General features: G+C 38.8%; 1 protein-coding gene across 1 annotated transcript in view; it reads left to right on the forward strand.

The window, feature by feature from the left end:
* LOC116183123 (uncharacterized) overlaps window positions 1–20,999 on the forward strand; it is a 196,296-nt gene that overhangs the window by 127,457 nt on the left and 47,840 nt on the right. Inside the window, exon 7 of the mRNA XM_085586534.1 lies at window positions 15,662–19,862. The gene's annotated coding sequence lies outside the window, so the exon portion shown is untranslated. The remainder of the gene's footprint in view (window positions 1–15,661; window positions 19,863–20,999) is intronic.

Here is a 20,999-nt window from a genome sequence, read left to right on the forward strand (position 1 = left end):
GCCTCAAAATATTTTAATATTTTTCATGTTTTACTAAGTAATTTTTCACTGTAATTTTTAAACCCTGCTTCTAATGTTATGTTTTAACCACTTTATTAGGAGAAACAAGAAACTAATTTTGACATCTTTGTTACTCTCAATTCAGAAAGAAAGGAAAAGTTCTTTCTTTGATGTACGATCTTAAAGCTGGAACAATTTAAATAATTTTTAGATATTTTACTTTGTTTAGTAAAATATTTAGTACCATTATGATAGTGTAAACCATTAGACTGCAATTACACTAGCACAGCACAGAGCCTAATAGTTCTGCTGGAACACAACAGTGATGCATGATTGCCCCATTAGGACTGGAGTCTTGAAGAACTAAGGTTATTAAAAAAAATGAATCATGGTTACAGTCTTGATTTTGTTAGATTGTAATTAAAATATCTTATTTATGCATCTAACTACTACTCTGTCAACCTCTTAAAAAAGTATTAAAAAAACCTTCAAGAACTAGTAAGGATTCTTTGGATTATGATTATGAAGTTTTCTGCCTTATTGAAGCTGGAAATCCAGAACCTCATCTTATTTCCCTAAAAGTGTTATAAGTGTTATTCAGGTAGGTTGTACTGCAGCATCTTTCTAGGACTTAAATGAGACTGTTTTTACAGGTATTTATGAGAGCAGGGTTTTAAAGATTGAAAAAAACTTTATTCATGTTATTGTCTAAATATTCTTTATCAAAAATGCCCAAATGTACAGCCAATATATTTACATAATTTCAAAGACAAATATAGATGAAAGCTAGGAGGAAGAATTTTCTTTTTGCTACCTTGCTTAGCTTTGAAAACATTTAATAAGAGAGTTTATAAACACAGCCAAGTTTTCTCAGCAACAGGGGAATAAGAAGCATTTTGAAAATAAAAAGGAGATAGTAAGATTTTTCAAAATGAGATCAGGCATTGAAGAGCTGCATTAACACTGGTAGGAAAATCTAACTAACAAAACAGATTTCATTTGATATTGCTGGCATTCCTTTACATTTGGGCATGTGGATGACAGTAGCATATCTGAGACTGCAAAAAGACTGAACTAGTCACCACTGAGATAACTGTTGGGTCTTTCACTTTCAAAAGTACCTGAAGTCAGTGTAAATAAACTTTAATCTTAGACTGATTAAATATTGCTGAACTTGCATTCTTTTAAATACGTGTAAAACATACAGAATATGTGAACTGTCTGCATCTGGAATGCAACCTGTGCTTAAGTTTATGGGAATTATGGTTTTGATTAATAGTGAGTAGGAATATAAAAATGTGTGAGCATAATTTAAAACACTCTATTAGTGAGAAAGGGGGTGCATTTTAATAGGGAATTAACAAATATGACTCAAGGATATAAGATGTTGCTTTAAAAAAAGGATACAATTTAAATAAGGCAGTTGAAAATAACACATTAAAATGCCTCTAAGGTTGTACATTCTTTGAATTTTGTCCATTAGCTTGACAGGAATATGCAGGAAGCTAATTTGTATGAGCTGTGGTACAGAAGTGACCTAGACCCTGTTAAGGGTACTCTGGAATAGAGGGATCTCTGCAATAATGCAGAAATGTGCATGAACCTCTAACATTCAGGGTCATGTCACAATTCCTGCTTTTGGACCAGCAGCTGGACACATCCACCAAACTCCTGTGGGCATGGGACTCTGCTGACTGCCATAGAAGACACTCCTATGGCTGGTCATCTGCTCCAGTAACATCAGTTCCTTAACAGCTGCCAGGAAAAGAAAAGTAATTTGAAATTTGGCAGTACTGAAGGAAACTGCTTCAAAAAGCTGCAAGTCTCTTCCTCACCAAATTATCTTTAAAGAATCCCAGGCAAATACCTCAGCATACACCACAGACCTGTGATCTTTTCTGTGTATTTTAGAGGCAAGCTCTTCCCTCTCATTTAGGATACTTTCTAACAAGATTTACCTGCCATTGTGCAATTGTCTCTCATCTAGATAATGTGGGAGAACTGCTAAATAGAAGCAACAAAAGTGCTGTATAAAGTACTTTGTTATGTATTAGCAAAAGTATATGTAAAAGAACCCTGTACAGCCTTTTAGGGCAAATCTGGTTCCTTCCCTGTACTCTGTAGAAGCAGCGATGGCTTTAAGTGAAGCTTGGAGTGAATCTGTACATTGGCAAATGACTTTAGCTGTCTGTGTCTTGGCTTTGATAGCATCCTCTGGCTGTCGTGCACAGTGGCTGCTTTTTGTTTTCAAATCTCTTCCCACATGTTATTGTTTAAAATGAGCTCTGGCTTTGAGTACTGTAGCTTGATTTTGTTGTTTTGTGGCACTATTGCAATGGGTTTTTTGCCTTATTTTCTAGAGGAATGAGGCAAGCATGGTGTCTCCAGGGCACTCAGTAACTGCTGTGTGCTGTTGCTGCATTTCAGGCACATTTGATGGCATGAGACATGTGGGGTCCTTCCCAGGCTATGCACCACACATTTACCCACCTGTGTCCCTGGGGTACCCCCACATGCCTTGCTGGTGTCTTGTACTGGCAGAGCTACTCTTAGCTTTCTCTTTCTTGATTACATTTTAATGTAGTTAGTTAGGATTTTTAAGTTCTCTTTGTTTTTCCTCAAATATCAGCTGCCAGAAGCACACATAGGTCTCATGAAACAGGTGCAGTTTTTGAACTGATTTAAATGAAGAAGGGAGAAACCATTTGGTAAATATTAATTGGAAGACACTCTGAGTCAGGAGAGCACAAAAAATGGAAAAAAGGATGAATTTGAAAGTGCCAATCAAATGGGGTTTTGGGGGTCTTTTTTGTTGTTTGTTAGGTGATGTAAATAGTTGATTCTGTGGAGCCCTTCAAAAGGCTGTGCCCTCTGGCTCATTCATGGATAGGAGCATTTGTTAACTGATTGTGTGGCACCTCTCGGTCATTATCTTTTTCATCAGTGTCCTATTTTTGGATTCCTTCTGTCTTCTATTATTTCAAACAAGCAAAAATAATAACACAGGAAATAAATATGGAGATGTTTTTGTCCAAGTAACATAGGTTGCACAAAGCTTACCTTGAAGCATTGAATATGAAGTGAATACAGGAGTCCAAGCCCATTTTAAATGCTTGGTTTTATGACAACTATATTACAGTTTCCTAATCAATGGACCTCCCTTACAGAAAATATTTGTAGATAAAACTTCATGGATTGTGATAAAGTGATGAAAATGTTCCTGTATTCTATGATGATGCTGAAATCTAAAAAATATGTTATTGCCTACATGAAAAAACAGGAAAAAATTGTATTTATACTAACTGGTACATTTTTGTACATTATTCAGTGCATTTTTTGTTTATTACTGACTGAAAGGGGAACTTTGACATTGGAAAGAGGAATTCACTGTGTTCAGATAGCAAGAAGGCTATGGACTGCATCAGCCTCTTTCCTCCTTGTGACTTTTCTTCATTTGTGAACTAAATCCTCTGGTATTTGTGTGCTCAGAGTTTTACATGGAACACTTCAACACAATGTACCTGCTTGGGGGAGTGGGAGGAATGGCACACTTTTAACAAGTGTCCTTGAGGCAGAGAACAACAGCAAGGCACATTGCCATGCATCATCCTTTATTTATGCATATAGAGTACAAGGTAACCCACACTGGGGTCTGCTGTGGGAGAAGGCACAGCAGTGTCACGGAGCCCTTGAAAGTTCAATAAAAGCAGTGAAGGACGTTCAGCTTCTCTGTATCTGCTCTGCATAATGGCAACTTTGGTTTTCACAGTGCTTGGGCGCTTGCTTATCCTGGGATTTGGTGAAGGACGTGCAAAACCAGTGCATTTGCTGTGCATACTTCATGCTGATTGTCTGGAAATGGAGCAAGTCAGACAGAAATGTAGCTTTTGGGATCATTAAAAATCCATTTTCATTAAAAGCCATGTATTGCAGCAACATATTTATATATTCATCCCCTGTCTGCCTATGTCTTACAGATAGAGTGAAAAAAGAGCCTTTTCATAACAATTTTAAAGCCTAAATGAAGAAAAACATTCTATTTGCCTTGAATTACTTACATGCTGCACTTGTTTGGCTTTTTTTCACGCTGTGTTGAATGGCAACTACTCTGCATTCTTTCTTTACCTCCAGTTCCTTTTGTTTCATCTATCTATCATTTGTTTTTATCTATGTCTTCCGTCTGTCTATTTCCTCTTTGTGCTTAGAGATGGTTGCAAATTATATTTGAGATGCAGGGAGCTTACAATCTGACTGCCTTGATATTATTTTATGAAACCATGACTACCGTAAAAATTGGCTTTACTGCCTGTTTTGTGTTATTGATTCAAGCCCATTTCAGAATTAACTTGTTTGGAATGAGCTGGCAATGTTGTGTGCCCTAGGTTCTCTCAGGAAAAATTCATCTCTCATAACTAAATGCAATAAAATGTTCAAATATATCTAAACACAGTTATATTTTGAATTTAGATGAAAACCTTGTGGAGTCAATCAAATATACAAGGCATGTGCAAGTTTTAGTTCTAGACTTACAAGTACTGTATTGCAGAAAAAAAGTATTTGGAGACCAGCTTTTTCCTAGAGAGCTGTCCCTTATGCAGGCTTTATGAAATTCCTAATCACATCATTCATGTTTCTACCCTGAATTGTTTGGACATAATTTTGACATTTTGACTGTAGGACTGTATCTGTAATTTGAGATTATTGCCTAAATTCTTTTAGGGATTTGATGTTTCAGATCTTAGTTTTACATTTGTCCTCATGGTTAGGTAGGAGTATTTGTGTGCTGATAGTCAGGGGAAAGTGATCTACAAAATTAAATCTTCCTTTATTAATGGCTTTACTTGTCAAGTTTGAACTTTCTCTTACAAATGGAGAAAATTAGATGCTGGCATAAACAGGAAAATTCAGAATGTGAATTTATTGCGATGTTAAAATATGCAGGTGTTAGAAATTGCTCAGTGACATCAGATACTAGTCCTGACTATCTTTAACTGATTCATAAAAACGAGTTAAAAAATAAAAAGCTCATCTCCAAGCAGAGTTTCTTTCCAGGTACACAAAAATGGGAAGTAAACTTCTAATGACCTAATAATTTTGGCTTTTCTATTTCAATACCATTAAGACTGTGTGGGTAAGAACTGCACCTCCTGAGTTGCAGATTTCAGTTTGCTGCTGTCCCTGGCTGCAGACGGAAGCCCAGGGATGACTGGCACCTGTGCAGCCCTGCCCAGCCCCTTCCCAAGGTGTCCCAGAACTCGCTGTGCTCTGGGGGCAGATTGGCTTCTGGCTGGTGGAGAAAGCTGTATGCCAGCTGCCCTTTGAAATGTCTTGGTAGTCTTAGCACTGGAATAAATTCTTCCTTTGATTCCCTTCATATTTTTTTTTTTTCTTAACTAGTGTATCTTAGTTTTTTACTACTTCTTGTCTTTCAGAGTACAGAGCCTTTTTTGAGTGTGTGTTTTAAATGTGTGGAGAGGAAAAAGCTACCCAGGTGAGCAAACAACAGATGCAAGTCAATCCTGAGAGGAGTGCAGGATGGATAAAGAGCTATTACAATTCCTCCCACATTCGTGTTCCCATCTACTTATGCGATATATACATGTGCCTTGTTAGCAATGATGTTATAATGCAAAAGCTAAAGTTTTCATATCAGAGGAAACATATATTGTTAAATGAGCTGAGAACATTCTCCCAAGGGTTAGCATTTCTCTTGTATGTGTGAAATCCTGCTGAAACAAATCACCATATTATTTTAATTGGATCTTTTGGTATTAGAGCATTTTTCTTCGTCCTGTAGTAAAGAAGCTCCTTTCACTTTTTTTCCTGAAAATGGGAAATGAACAAATGCAGTAGATGGATTTAAACATTTATGACTTCAGCAGTAGATTATATCAATATAAATAGGTGCAGATACATATATATGAATTAAATTCATATTTTTATGCATTCCTCCATTCTCTCTGAAAATCTAGAAACAGAGTTGGCACTTTTAAAATAAGAATAATTGAAATTTTGCTTTGTTCTTTTGATTGATACATTGTTTGCAATGCTGATAATGACAGAGGCACTTAAAAAATCCAAAACGACCAAAAACTACAAGAAAAAGTTACTATTTTTAAGCAAAATGTAGTGAAAAAAATGTTTGAAAAAGGATTGTATCTGTTTAATAAATTAATTACTGCTTGGGATCTGACACTCCTTAGAGTCGTGAATAGATTCAGTTCTTGAGCTACTCTGTGCCTAATTTGCTTCTGTGAGTGAGGTATTATGCAATACAATAGGTTAAACTTCTATAGACCACTCTAATTTGTTTTGTAGAGGGGCAGAGAAGGAAGGGAGGAACTCTGTTTATCATGTTGTGATCAAAAGCACAATACAGTAGAAATTTTCAGTGAAGATGGGCTTGAAAACTAATTTGCTGTATGTTTATTTCCTCTCTTTTCTGCAGCTGTTCAATTACGAATTTACTGCTGGTCAGAAAACCAAATATCTATTCTCTAGGGTAGCTGCATTGTACTCCAATGTTTGAAGATTTGGTTTCTGTTATGATTGGATTGAAATACTGATTTTTTTTTAAAGGAACTCTCCCATGCCTCCATCTGAATACTAGCTGAACATGCTCATGTATGTATGCACTGTGTTTAATATCTCCATAATATAAACCTGAAAACAAAATTAATTGCATGTACGGAGGCAAAAAAAAAAATTTAATCATCCAGAAAAGATCAAGGAACAATTTGTTAAGAGCAAAACAAAAAGGTCATAGGGTTAGTATTAATTAAATTTTCTTGTTTGCTTTTTACCAAGTCTATGCATATGTCCTTTGGAAGGACAAATAAGCTTTGAGGAGAAGTTTGTAGGCCGACTCGTAACTAAAATGTGGGTAACTTCCCTTTTGGAAGCTGCCCAATGCTGCAGTGGAGCCCTGCAGGGAGGGGAGCGCTCGGCCGCAGCGCGGGGTGCCTGCGCCCAGCCAGCTCGCCCGTGCCCAGCTCGCAGAGGGCTGCAGGCTTCGGCTGCAGCCAGGGATTGACTGGTCATCTGTTTACTGCCTCCGAGAAAGGAGCTACAGCTGCAGTGACAAGCATGGAGTTGTCTCATTTTGGTGGCTCTCCTGCAGTGGAAATGGTGGATTTTGTTTTTCATCCCTTCACACTGAATGATCTGCTATTTTGAGCAAATTCACGAGATAACTCGCTACTTACAAAGTAGGTCAGAGCTGCCCGAGCGTAAATTGCAGTAATTTTTGGGAGTTGGTGCTGCTTTCCCCACCCTCCTCGCTGGGAGGCTGCGGCAGCCTCCTCCTGTTGGGTGCTGCTGTCCCGGGTGCCGAGCGCTGCCCGGCGCAGCACCTGCGCCTCCGCGCAGCCCGCCAGCAAACGGCGTCCTGCAGCTGCCCCCATGGCAACACACCTCTTAGAAAGAAATATTTGCTCCTCTCCCACAATCGTCGTTAGGCTAAACATTAATGGATGGTAATGTTTTTTCCCCTCGTGCTTGAAAGTGTTTTAGAAATATCAATAGTGTTTATGGGACCCAACAGCATCCGAGGCCATTGCAGCTGGCTGGGCCCTGCCGTGGATTTGGGCTGGGAGCAGGAGCTGGTAAAACCTCTCTGCTTTTGGTTAAAAGGCAGGTCAGATCCTGTTCTGCTCTGGGGAGCAGCTGTGTGGATGGGTCTGGGAGCAGTGAGCAGTGTGGCTGGAGGGGAGGCAGGGCAGGACGGGGCTGTGGGATGAACACAGCTTTAGGTGCTCCTTTGTTGACATCCTCTGCCCAGCATCCCAGTCTCTAGGTATCCTCCAAACTCTTATTGCCATCCCAAGTAGCTCAGTGACCCATGTCGATCCTTAAAAGTTAAATCCTAAGTGTGGAAATGCACTGTGGTAGTCCTGTAACTGTGAATACTCTTGGCTATATGTATGCAATGTTAGGCTATTATGAAATAGATAGGAATGGATAATTGTGTAAAATATGATTATTTCTTAATAGTACCTGCTCATTTCAGTATTTAAGGTTATAAATTCGGACTTTTAAAAAATCAGTAGCTTCAAAAATTCTTGCAATTCAACCAGTGTTACAAACATTTGGATTTATAAATATTTTTGGAATGTATTTTTTTAGCTTTTGTAATAGAGGAAAGTCTAGTTGTAGGAGGAAATTTTTGGCTGCTTGCTGCTGGTTTTTCTTTTGAGATGTAAGCTGCTGTGAATAAAGAGTTACAAAAGGCAGGCCAGAAGTTCTGCCATGGCAGCATTAGCAGCTACAGGAATTGCTGTCATGCAGCATATTATTAGCTCAGCTGTATTTTCTTGTCTTGATCTAGTCTGTTAACAGGACACATTGATTCTTCCCAAAGCCCAAAATGTGGTTTTCTTCTGTTCTGTTTGGATTGCGTTATACTGTGCCTACCAGTATGACATCAGTGTGCCATAAACACCATGACTAGCTATCATTTGTCATGATAAGTGAAACTGATGTTTGTCACCAATGTAAACCAGGGACCAAACAAAATTTCCAGCATAGGAGGTTTTGACAGAGCAGTTATTATTGCACCCCATCCAAAGCAGGGATTACTGAAGTGTTCGAGTTCTTGTTTAACCATGGTTCATTTTCAGCATTATGAAAAGTCTCCTGTCTGTTAATTCAGAAGGACACAGTACAAGAGCGGCTCTAGAACAAAATTTCAAGCCTAGGAGTCCAGGAATAGTTGAATTGACTCTTGCTGCTTAATGGGCAGTGGTATTTTGTCTATAGTTCAATGGAAGAAAAACAAGGAGAAATAATTAGTAACAGTAGAAAATTAGGCCCATTTTAACGAACTTGGGCTTTACACTCCATGTGTGTTTACGTTGAATAGGTGATTAATGTCAAGATCAAGATAAAAGGTTGCTTTCTCCCTTCCTCCTTTTGTGTTTTGGTTTTTTTTTTTTTTTTTTTTTTTTAATAACTGAGAAGAACATTTAATGTTGAGGAGTAACTGAGGAGTTCTTGCTGCAGGATTTTTCATGGAAACACTCTAGATCATGTAAAAGAAAGGAATTTGGCAGGAGGAGAATAGCTCTCTGACTTTGGTAATCCCACTGTTCATACTGTGCAAACACTTTCTGAAGATGGTTTGAGGCATTCTTGTAATTTGATGTACACAAAGCTGAATGAACACCTTCCAGCTGAAGAAGGTAAATGAAAAGGGCACAGATCTGTTTGATAATTATTAATTTGCTTAATGTCACTGTTCTACCTCTGTTCGTGAAGAAATTTTCAATTACATTGGTATTGCTGCAAGGAATAGGTTTAGAGAAGTATTTGAATTGATGAATTGCCTAATGTGCATCTTTTGCTCTTGTTTTTGCACATCGTATGTTTTATATAGGCTGAGCTGTAACCAACTTAACAGCTCTGCTTGATCTGTGAGGCCTTTTTGTGTAAGGTTAGAACAAGCCTCAAGAATGCTATACAATTAGGCTGACAGATCAATATGTTGATATAATATAGCGAGATGACACAGTGTTAGTCTTGCTAGAACCTAAACGTGGCTTTTTTAGCACCTAATGGCTCTATCAACTGAACAAAGGAGGTTTTTATTTAATAATTAGTCTGCTATTTGTATTGTTAGTCTAACCACTAGAGAAAAACAATGCCACATACCTAAGCTAGTAGTCCTTCTTGAATATTGACTCCAATATTGATATAGTTGGAGGCTGGAGGGTTTTGTGGCCTTTTTTTAATATTTGTGTTTAAATTTGACAAATTGTGAAGAAAGGAATAGTTGTATCTTTTCAAGATTTATGAGCATGAAGCATGGACTCAAACATGAGTATCAATAAAGAGTGATGACTGCCAGATGGGCAACAGAATAGTGATAGGAGCTGAAGGGCTGTACAATTTACTTTGCAAAATGAAGTGGACATAAGGGGAGTAATGAATTCTTGTGATAAAGTGTTTGAGTTTTGAGACCACATTTGAAATCTGTCCTGCAAATATGCTCCTTCCAAAAAGTCTTTGAAAAATGACTAATGTATTCCAAGACCAGTTACAGAAATTATATTCTTCATTCTTTATATGTATCTGTGCTGTTCTTTTTTAATATATATAAGATGACCTACAGAGGCAAATTTTGGAGACTAAAGTGAGCTTTGCTATTGCCTTAAAAGGGAGCAGGATGAATTTCTGAGCACAGAATTTTAACTAAGCTGAGCTGGTTGTGGTTCTCAATAAACCGCTGAGGAAAAATGGGACCTCTGCTCTTCCAGGCCTTCTCTGTATCCAGGGCTGACTCAGCAGCAACTTTCAATATTCACGAGTGCAAAAAAATCTGCAAATTATAACATGCAGCTGAGAGGGCTGTGAGCCTTGAACAAGGCAATTGTGCAGCAGAGCACTGCTTTTTGAGGAATCCTCTCTGCTCCACTTGGGATGCCATGGTCTGTCAAAGCATAACAGCAATGCAGGGGAGGTGGATTCACTTTTCTGTGGAAATAGATAAATTATGCCCTTACTTGCTTTTTTTTTCCTTTTTCTTAGCAGTGTTTAAGCTGTGTAGCCCATTTATTTTCCCTTACTACGAGTACACACTGGAAAATAAATAGAGAGTAAAGCAGTAGCTCCCAGAGAAAGGTTAGAAGAAACAAAGGAAATCCTTTAAAGCAAAACATTATTGATATTAGTATTTGAAATACGCATTAGATTCACCTATTTATAAGCATGTAAAGCAAAAATTGTGACTTCTTTTTGATCTGTACTTTCTTTTGGTTTACTTTCCTTTAAGCAGGTTTAATTTCCTTTAAATTACAGGCAGTTACTTTCAAATAGGACCCTCTAAACAGTGGTAGATTTAGAGGTGCCCAAGTTTTCTCCAGAACATGGAATTTCTATTCACTTTTGCTGACTGAAATTTCTGAATGCAGGGTTCTCAGTCTACCACTTTCAATTTCCACTTGAAATCAAGCCCTCTGTGAAATAATCTTTTTATGCCCAGTATTTGTGCTTGGAAGCATATCCTAGCTTATCACAGATGTAGTTAAGACAATAATTTCAGTTTAATGAGTCAGAGATTCCCCCCACCAAAGCAGAAGGGTACCATCATCAGGTTTCTATTTTATGATATGTATATGACTTTGTTTTGACTTGAAAGTGCCTACTTACAAAAATCCTGTCTCTTATTCAGCAATTATTTTGTTCCATTGTGCAGTGTCATTTTCCTCTTTCTTCATTCTTTTGAATCCTTTCCCCCTCTTTTCTTTGTTCTACATCCTTTTTATATTTTGTACAGATTTCCCTCCCCTCTGACATTTTTATCATTTTGAGGCATAAAATAGGGCCTCTCTTCTCTGGCAGCTGCGACCCCATCCCCTGCTGCACCAAATTGACACTTCTGCAAGCAGCAGCTCTACTCAGTCACTCGAAGGCTGCTGCTTTCACAAGTGTTGATTTAGTGCAGCAGGGGATGAGGTGCCAGCTGTAAAACTCAGACAATAATAGTAATAATGCTTGTGAAAAGTCTTATAATAAGAGGGAAAAATAAAAGGGTGTGAGGAGAAAAAGTAGGAAGGGTCCAGGTGGAGTGAGGAAGGGGAGCAGTGGCCCCTGTCGGGTGGTTGGGTACTCGGCTGCCCAAGGAACAGTGGGATGGGTAGGAGAGTAGACCATGAGCTAATTCTTCTCCTCCTCCCCAGTCTCTCTCCTTACAAGAAACTCCTGTGATTGACATTGAAGATGTTTTGTGTTTCTGTCAAACTGGGGAGTTATTTTAGAATAAAGTCCTGGTGGAAGTGGGCGAAGGACTTAAAATATGACTGAGAGAGTGAGGGACACCTTGCTGTAGAGTCACTTAATATTTGCAAATGCAGATTTCTGGGTGAAAAGATATTTGATACCTCTATTCTTAAGCTGTATATTGCAGTCCATGGATATAGAGGATGGATTTTTTTAATATATACAAATAGTGTGTTGTTATTTAAAGCATATAAATTGCGAGTTCCTTCTAAATCAGCCCTGATTTAACCTCAGTAATGTTCCTAGAGGAAACAGTTTACAACTACTTTATATCCAAGTGTTTAATAAGTTGTTGGCAAGACAAAGCTGAAAAAATTATTTTAGGTTATATTTACGAATCACTTTTTCTTTATTTTTATTCTGAACCAGTAACTCAGCAATTCATTATTTCCATGGCTCTATTTAAGTATTTGTCAGTGATATTGGAGTAGTGAATGAAACACATATTGATATTGGTAATGATAGGCCACTGTATGATAAGGCAGAACAGGTTCAGATGGGCATGCAGAATAGGTCAGTGGAGACTTGAAAGGTGTTAATATACATCTGTACCAAATAGTATTGTTTGCTTAAATCTGCTTACTGATAGCATTTCCCAGGTGTGTGTAGAGAGTATGAAATTTTTCAAAGACTCTTGGGAAGCCTATTTAAGTTCATTTCAGACATGCGTTTGTGTTTCTTTAAATTAATGGGAAACAAGGGCATACTTAAAACTAAGCATGCATTTGAAAGCTGGTGGATTGAGGTTATATTTGTCAGGTCTTGGGTAAAACTTCCATTGTCTGAAAAGCATCTCCTTTTTAGTATTTAGAGAGATGCTTTATAATAGGCTTCCACAGTGATCACCTTTGTAATCTTGTTGTTCATCATATTAATTGAAGAAGCTCCTTTCTGATAATCTTTGGCTGCTCAAGATATGTTCCTAAATCATCAAAGACTGAAGAAACTTAGAAAAGACATAATAGATCATCCTGCCTGCTTTTTTGCCACTGTAGAATTATTTCATTGAGAAAATTTTTTTTGTGTTACGTCAACTTTAGTTTTTAAAATCCCAAGTGAAAGCTTCCATATCTCTCCTTGGGAGATTATTTCACAGGCTAATACATCTCGCTGTCAGGAAGACTTTCCCAATACTCCATTGAGCTTAAGCTTTTTCTTTCCATTATTTCTAGTTATGTCCTTTTTCCTTGATACCTTTTACACATGTTAAATATTAATACTTTTTTTTTTCCCCTTAAGAACCTTTTTTCAGTTTATCAGTATCTTTTTGGTTTTGAAAAACCCACCTAAGACCTTCTAAGCCGAGAACTACATTTACCTTCAAACCACACAGCAGTCAGATGCTCACCACAGCATTTTCTTCATGTCCTCTTTCTCAGGGTCCAAAGAACACAGGAGATTCTGAATGAGAAGTCTGATAAGCAGCCTATTTTCATCAGTGATTTGAGATAAGTCCCTTTGCTTTCTTTCTAATTCTTGATGCACAGCTCTTCTCGTCGTTGTGAGGATCCCCAACTGCTACTTGGTTCTGAATTTCTCACCTCTTGCTGCTCTGCTTCACAGAAAACCTGCATACTGCTTAGTCTTTGTACTTCTGCAGCTTGCACAAAATTCACTTTTTTCTTGTTAGGTGCAACTGTTGAGGTCAGAACTCAGAATACCTCCCAGGAAACAGAAGGCAAGAGAAAGGAGGGTGATGCTCTCCTTAAGTTCGAGGTCTGATTTGGAAGTCCTGGGTTGAATTTTAGCTCCTTATTCAGAAGAAATTGAAATATGTTCATGAAGGGAAATGCATAGAGCCATAACAAGTTTTCAGGAGGATTACTAGTCCTGTGTTTGCATGGTTCAGGGTTGCAGGAAGGGATCCAGCCTGTGCCAGCTCAGAGCACAGGCAAGCCAATGCATTCCTGGCACTGAGAAATAGGTTTTGTTTCTCTGCACATCCTTCCCCTCTGCAAGGAAGCAATTCAGTCTCCTGCTGCATGCTGGTGGATACTGGTGCTATACAGAGCAAAAACTGCAGGCAGCTGGAAAAATTTGCTTTCTTTTTAATGCAACTTTTTTTTGTTTTTATTAGTTATGAGTGTTCTGGCTTGCACGGAAGGGGAAGAAATTGAAATGGCTTACACAGCTTTTGGCTGTCATTTCTAGCTTGTTTTCTAAGGAAATGCTGTTTGTCTGTCAAATTTCTCCAATTTTGAACACAAGGAATGTTTGCACAGCTGAAGTCAGTGGTGGTAGAGATCTCATCCCACAGTGGCCTTGTGTGGTGGCTCTGAAATCAAAGGGACACTTTTGGGTGTCCTGGCTGACAAGCATGGCGTGCACCTCGGGGCATCATGACTGGGTAGCACTGGAGCAGCCCAGGAAAGTTTTGAGGAGACAGTGTGGGGAAGGAGGGCATGGATGGGGAGTTTGGTCACTTAGGAGTGAGTCACAAGGCAGAAAGTATTGGTTTTCTGCTCAAAGTACTTGAGCCTTTCCTGAGGAGTTTTCAGACTGTTAGGGATTCAGTGCTTGTTTAATTGTTCTCCTAGAATCAATAGTTAAACTGGCATTGATTTCTGCTGACTTCACATGCTTAGGATTCCAGCTGTACTGTGGAACTTGGGATCTCGGTGTTTCACAGAGGTTTACCTGCCACAGCTCTCTAACACTTCCTGAAATACTGGGGACAGCTTCCCTGAAAAGTGTTCAGGTTGGAAACACCGCTCCAGGTGCCCTTGTAGCCTTTGTAGGTGCTACTACCTGCCAGGCTGCTCTTTGTCCATGCATTTTTCTGAGAAAGCCTGGTGGGCTCATTCCCACATATTCCCAGGTCTGCATCTCAGAATGGCCACTTGCTGCTATCCTCATTCTGACTATTCCAAGACATTTTTACTGGATATTTTAGCTGAGTTTTGACTAAAATTATTTGCCAAAGAGAATTTTTTATTTTATTCCTTTCTATGTGTCTGATGTCTAGGTGCTGTTATATATATTTTCTTCATCCCTTGCAGTATTTTCTAAATTCACATGTTCTTCAGTTCTTGACAATGAGATCTATTGCTAACACATTAGTGTCTTTATTTATATATTTAATTGCAAATAGATTACTTTCAAATGTATTTCTGAAACAGGTATAAAGAACAATGTTTACAAATAAGTTTCCCATAACTTCTTTTCATTGAGAAAAGGAGTAAAACAGAGTAATGATATTGCACTTCTGCTGACTACTCTGCTTGACTGATTCACAGGGTATTTGCTCTTAACGTGTTGTAGGAGTTAAAAAAAATGTGTCAAACTTTTTTTGGCACCCAGCTCCAGTAGATCCTGTTAGAAGAAACATATGGCCTCACACTAACAGTGTTAAAGCACTGCTGAAGTATTGCATGCACGACATTGACAAATTTCCTCTAGGCTTTTTGTTTTCTGTGCTATTAAGCATTCAAAGTCCACTATTTCATTACCACTGATGATACAGAGAGCCTTATTGACATTCTATCCATCTGTTCATAACATGTATTATTAAATGTGAAGCAACTAGTAGGTAAGAGTGCACTTGCCAGCTGTACAATGAATTCTCAGTAGTTTGGTGCCCTCTATAAATTTTCTAGTATTCTGCCAGTTTCTCAACATAATTTGCAATGGGGATATATCTTTTTTAATGTTTCACATTGTACAGAGAAAAGTAGCTTCAAAAGAATTCTTTATTTTGTTATCCCTAATGTGAAATCCTTAGATATAGTTTCAAAAACCCCAAGAGTCTTTTAATATACAAAGACTGTTGCTAGTATCAGATCTCACTAACCACAGTTTCTGGTTGTTGTGGTTTTTTTTTTTTTTGTGTGTTTTTTTGTTTTGGTTTGGTTTTTTTTTTTTTTTTTTTCTTTTTTTTTTTCCCTAGGAGCAGATCTGCTGCATTACCTATGAACAGGACAATGGGGCCCCAATGAGTCACCCTATTCATATATTTTTGGAACCCAGAGGAATTGGTTTGACTATTTACAGATTATAACAGTTGGTAGTTGAATGTTTTATTTTCATTCCCAGTTGGTACAATATGTTCACAGCTGATGCTAATGGCTTGCCCATTTGATATCACATATGGTCCACTATTTGGGTCTCCTAAAGCTTTCTTTTGTGGTCAAGCTGCTTTCAAACTTATGTCTGTTTAGGTTTGTTCTGTCTGCTGGGAAGTTGAATATGAAACTCTGAAACTGGGCAGCTTTTGAGTAACTCAGCAGTTCTGTTGATAAAGAGCCAAAGAATTTGAGACGAAATGTCCCATAAAGAATATCACTATATAAAATTGAATAAAGACAAATGTCTTACAACATCATGTGAAATTCTGAAAGAAATGTCCTTTCTTCTTTCTTTGTCTTTGAAGCTGTGATTGAGTTACCCTCCAGTGTATGGATATCACTGAGCATCATCAGGGCTGCTTTTGCTGGATGTTTAGTTATATTGGAAATCAATTTATACATAATTTGTATTGCTTAAATCATCATTTGTATTTTTAGTTGAATATTACTATTATGATAATGTTTTGTGAAACAATATATGGAAGCAAATTAATTTTTCCTTTGTTTTATAGAATAGGAGCATAGGAAAAGTGAACTAAAAGAATATGGGTACAGAAATTAAAATTACAAGCCTATCCGAAGTTGTTCTCCTATGACACAAAGTGTTTATACTGACTCTGAAACATACTGATAAAACCACAATCTCATAAAAAGATTATTTCCAAAACTATTGCATTACCCTCTGAGAGCTAAAATTCTCATTTATTCGTAGGAGTAGATCATAATAGCTCTAATTCCCTGAGAAGTGGGCATTGTGTGATAATTAAGCAGGGTAGTACATTAATTGTCCTCCACTTCACCTCTAGATGTTTAACTCCTTATCTAGTCAACCAGCAAACAATAATGCTCACTTATTTGTGCCTTACAGTTAAAAAAAAAAAAAACTAGGTAATTTATTTGAAATAAAGCAGAGTAAGCATATTCATGTAAAAGAGGTATTAAAATGATGTTAGATTACCATTATTTAATACCATTAGGTTGTAGGATGTGGGGTTTATGGTTGTATTTTTCAGCCATGCAACTTTAGCTGAATAAGAGCAATGTGATTTCGCATGCAGGAATATTTTTCTAACAAATGGGACAGATTTAGCAGGTTTTTTTGCCACGTGGCTTCTGCTTTCTGGTGGCCTCTCTGTCACCAATGCCTGTTAGGAGAGCAGGTACGTGTGTGCTGGAAGTGCTGCCTGTGCCTGGCATACCTGGCTCCTGGCGTTGGGTTAAATGAGGCACCTGGTGGTGGTAGGACAGAGGCTCTGGCTTGCTCAGTTTCAGGAGAAATAGTGCATATTGCTGGATAAGAGTCAGCCCTTGGAAGGAGACTGAAATGGAACTGAAGTAGGAGGCTCTTTCAAGTTATTCAAGTCAATATTCCACCTGGAGTACTAGGGAAAGAAAAACCCAACTAAACCAAATGTTTTTGCAAACAAAATTAATAGAGAAGAACTAAAATACTGCCCTCTACTATAAGCAGTTTCAGGGACCTAGAAAATGACAGAGAACTTTAGCATGCTAAGAAGCTCACTTGAAATGTCTTTAAAAAAAGAACTAAGGAAATCAAATTATTAATGAATTATCTCAGGAATGGACTGGGTACCTGATGATGTGGTAAAAAGTATTTGTTAGACAGGACTTGGTCAAAATTTGGTGAAATTTTGGGTACTCTGTACCCAAGAGAGTTAAAGAAGTTAGTGATGTTATCTCTCCCAGCTTATTAGATAGACATGGAAGATTATGCAAAAGTAGAATTTGGATTTACTGGATGCAAATTAAATTATATTCAGGAAAGAATGTCTTTCTCATAAATAGCAGAACTAAGTGTTAGGAACTAGAAACAAAACTGTTGAAAAATTATTTTGGGGGTCTTACAAATAAATCATGAGCCCACAAAACACCGGGAACAGTCACTTGTTTGATTGCGAGTATCTGCCAAAACAAGAGTTTTAAAATGCAAAAGTGGTCATAACTTGGGTACCCTGTGACATAGGAGATCACACAGCATACTCCCAGGAGTCCATGCCCACCAGACTCAGGGTGGCTACGCCTGCTCTGAGCACACTGTGCCAGCCTGGGCACGGTGCTGCAGCTGTGTCGGCAGCACTGGGACTGTGGCAGAGCAGCAGGGAGCTGCTGAGACATCGTGAGGTGTTGAGCCTTGTGCTGTCTCTAACGGCGTGCCACCTTCTCCAGAGGCAGTCACAGCATGTCCCTGTGTGCTGGACATCATGTCCTTCCCTCTGTTGTGTTGACTCTGGCCTCGCTGTGGCCTTGGGGCATTTGCTGTAAAGTTGCAGGACACTCATGTGAAGGTGGGTTTTGCAGTGTACACTCCATGCCAAGGGGATTCTGTTGGAAAGAAATGTTACACTGATTCTAATCTCTGACTAAAAAGATAATTTCTGATGGGTACATGGAGAACTATGTAATTCCTAGGGGATTTTTTTTATTTGTTAATAACTTTTTATGATTATTATTATCATCATTATTGTTATTATAGCATCCAAAACGTCTGTGTGCTCTGGCAGAAGCATCTTTCTGTGGTGTCTGTTGTCTCCGGGTCCCTGCAGCTGAGGTGAGTGGCAGTGTTGGGCACTGCCCTGCCCTCGGGGGCTCCTGCCGAGCACACAGCAGCAGCCAGAGCTCCTGTGCTTCCTCAGCTAGAGGCTGGTACCCACCCCAGGCCAGTGATGAAGCTATAGGTCAGACCCTTCCAGAGCCACCAAAATACAGACCTCATTCTGCCCAACACATCATTTTCTTCCCAAAGCAATAAGATCTTTGCAGCTCTCCACTAAATATACTTTCTTCTTGTTTTGACAGAGGAAGAGCCTGAGGCTGGAGCTTGCTGAGAACACCATGTGGAAATGGTTTGCTCAGCTGCCATTGCTCAGCAGGGAAAGTGAGGGGTGGGATGGACTTGATGAAGGCAACTTCATCTTGAAAAACAGTTGATTAGAAAAGTATCATCAAACTGTAATTTATCAGTTCTAGATATGTTTTAGGGAGTCCTGTCTCCTGAATGGGATTAAATTACATATGGTATTAACCCAGAGTATTCTGCAACAATGTAAATGAGTTGTTAACATGGTACTTCATTGCAATAATAATTCAAGGCTACTGGCAGGCTTGATGGGTCTGCAATAAATGTTTTATTATTTAGGAAAAATATACTCTACAAGTTGCTATGTGCCATGCTCATTCATGCTGTAAATCAACAAAGATCAGCAGACTGAATAGGGAAAATGAAAAGCTTATTTAGGAACTGACACAAGCTTTCAGATGAGCAGGAATGGCTGAAGTTAACTGCATTCATTTTTCTTTACTTGTCACAGTTGCCACTTGAATTTCACTGCTAAAGATTGTGGGTAGTTTTGCTTTATGAAATTATATCTATGAAAACAGTATTTGCATTTATATAGGCTTAGTTATAATAAAGTTAAACCTAGCACACCCCCTTGCCTCCGCAAACAAACAAATCAACCAGCCAACCAAAAACCTGTATGTTGAAATAATATTTATCTGTCAGTTTTACTAGATCTGAACAGGATTCAGCTAAATGGTTCCCACTGGCTGCTTTAAAGGCCCAAAGTCTGTGACCATGTGAAATGCAGGCTTGCAGAGCTTTGGCCATCCCTTCAACTTCAGCTCTCCTGTAAGGCTGCCTCTCTCCTCACCAGGGTAAACCAAGGGTTTTCTTTAAAAATGATCTTGATGTGGGATGAGTTAAACCATAGAGTGGGTGACATGGATGAGAGACTAGTAATTCATATAGTCTTCATGATAGAGTTATAAAGTGTCTGAGATGGGCTCCATTATCATCCTTTCATGTTCCCTAGCACCTGAAGACTCTTTCTTGAATTTTGCAGAACATGCGGATCCTGAATGCTGAACACTGGCTTATCTCGAAAACAGTACATGTTTGAACATGGAGTAAAACCCCTTGCAAACTCCCTGTGTTGATATCCTTAGAGAGATGTGACTTCTTTGGCTGATCCAGGGGAAGCAGAAACCAGGACAAGAAGACAAGTGAGTTAAGATAACTCATCCCATGCCTCTATGTAGGCTTGAAAAGTTTTTTAAGACAGATTCAGAAGTTATTCCCCTGCCCTGACTTATGCACCAGAAAGAATGAAGAAAACATGAAAATACTTTTTAAAGGATTTGCCTGATGATGCCACACCCCTGGCCATAGGTCTCCAAAGGGAAGAAATGCTTTTAATAGGGCAATTAAGCTGGACTTGCCTAATGAGGATGGTAGCAGGGTCTGAGTATATGAGGAGAATGCTTCAGAATCAGACTGGTATGATTATGCACAAGCCTCTGACTGCAGCACTATCCTGAGAAAGCAGCTCATGGATGGAGGAAACAGTAGGCAAAAAGCCAGCTAGCAGGGTTCTGTTTAGGTTTGTGCCTGCTGGTGTGTATGTGCTTGAATGTGCATTTATATGAACATGAACGTTTATGTGTGTTTGTCTGTATACAAATGAAGCAATTTTTGTTTCTCTGTAGTCATCTGCATATCTGTTCTGGTTTGTTAGAGGTGCTTGTGTCTGCTACTGAATTGATGCTTTCCTTGGTTGTGGAGTTACTTATTCAGCTACAAGGTTCACTGTCTATCTCAAATATCCATTCTCAGTAGGTCATTTTGCATGACTTCAAAATACCATGATTTTGTTATAGTGCCCAATGTGCCTACAGGAGAGGAGCCTAATCTTGTAGCCAGCAAAACTGGCTCTGTGCTGAGAAAGCTGCTGAGACTAGAGCTTGGAAATGATGAAAATACAACCATTTTCTGCAGGGGTTGTTCCACTGACTTGGTCTTGTACCTGTTGGGTTGATGTGATGGCATCTCTGGTGTCAGCATCCCGTGGCTAGAAGCAACGTCCTTGAGGCAGATGCTCTGCACTCCAGTGAGTGGTGGTGGGTTGGGTGTGTTCCTCCAGCCCCTGGGACTGCTGGTGAGGCCCTGCTGCTGCTGGGGTGCTGCTGGTTCCTGTGGCTGGACAAAGCTGAGGCCTGGCCTTCACATCTTGCTGAGGAGGCTTCAGTACTCTTACCCTGAATTTCTCACTTTGAGTTTTAAGAATGTACATGATGTGCAAGAAACCCTTGGAAGTGGTGTGCTACCCTCTCCTATTTATTTTGTCAACCATGAAATTGAAA

This window comes from Lonchura striata, chromosome 8 (assembly GCF_050655825.1).
Source record: "Lonchura striata isolate lonStrDom1 chromosome 8, ASM5065582v1, whole genome shotgun sequence".
Classification (NCBI taxonomy): domain Eukaryota; kingdom Metazoa; phylum Chordata; class Aves; order Passeriformes; family Estrildidae; genus Lonchura; species Lonchura striata.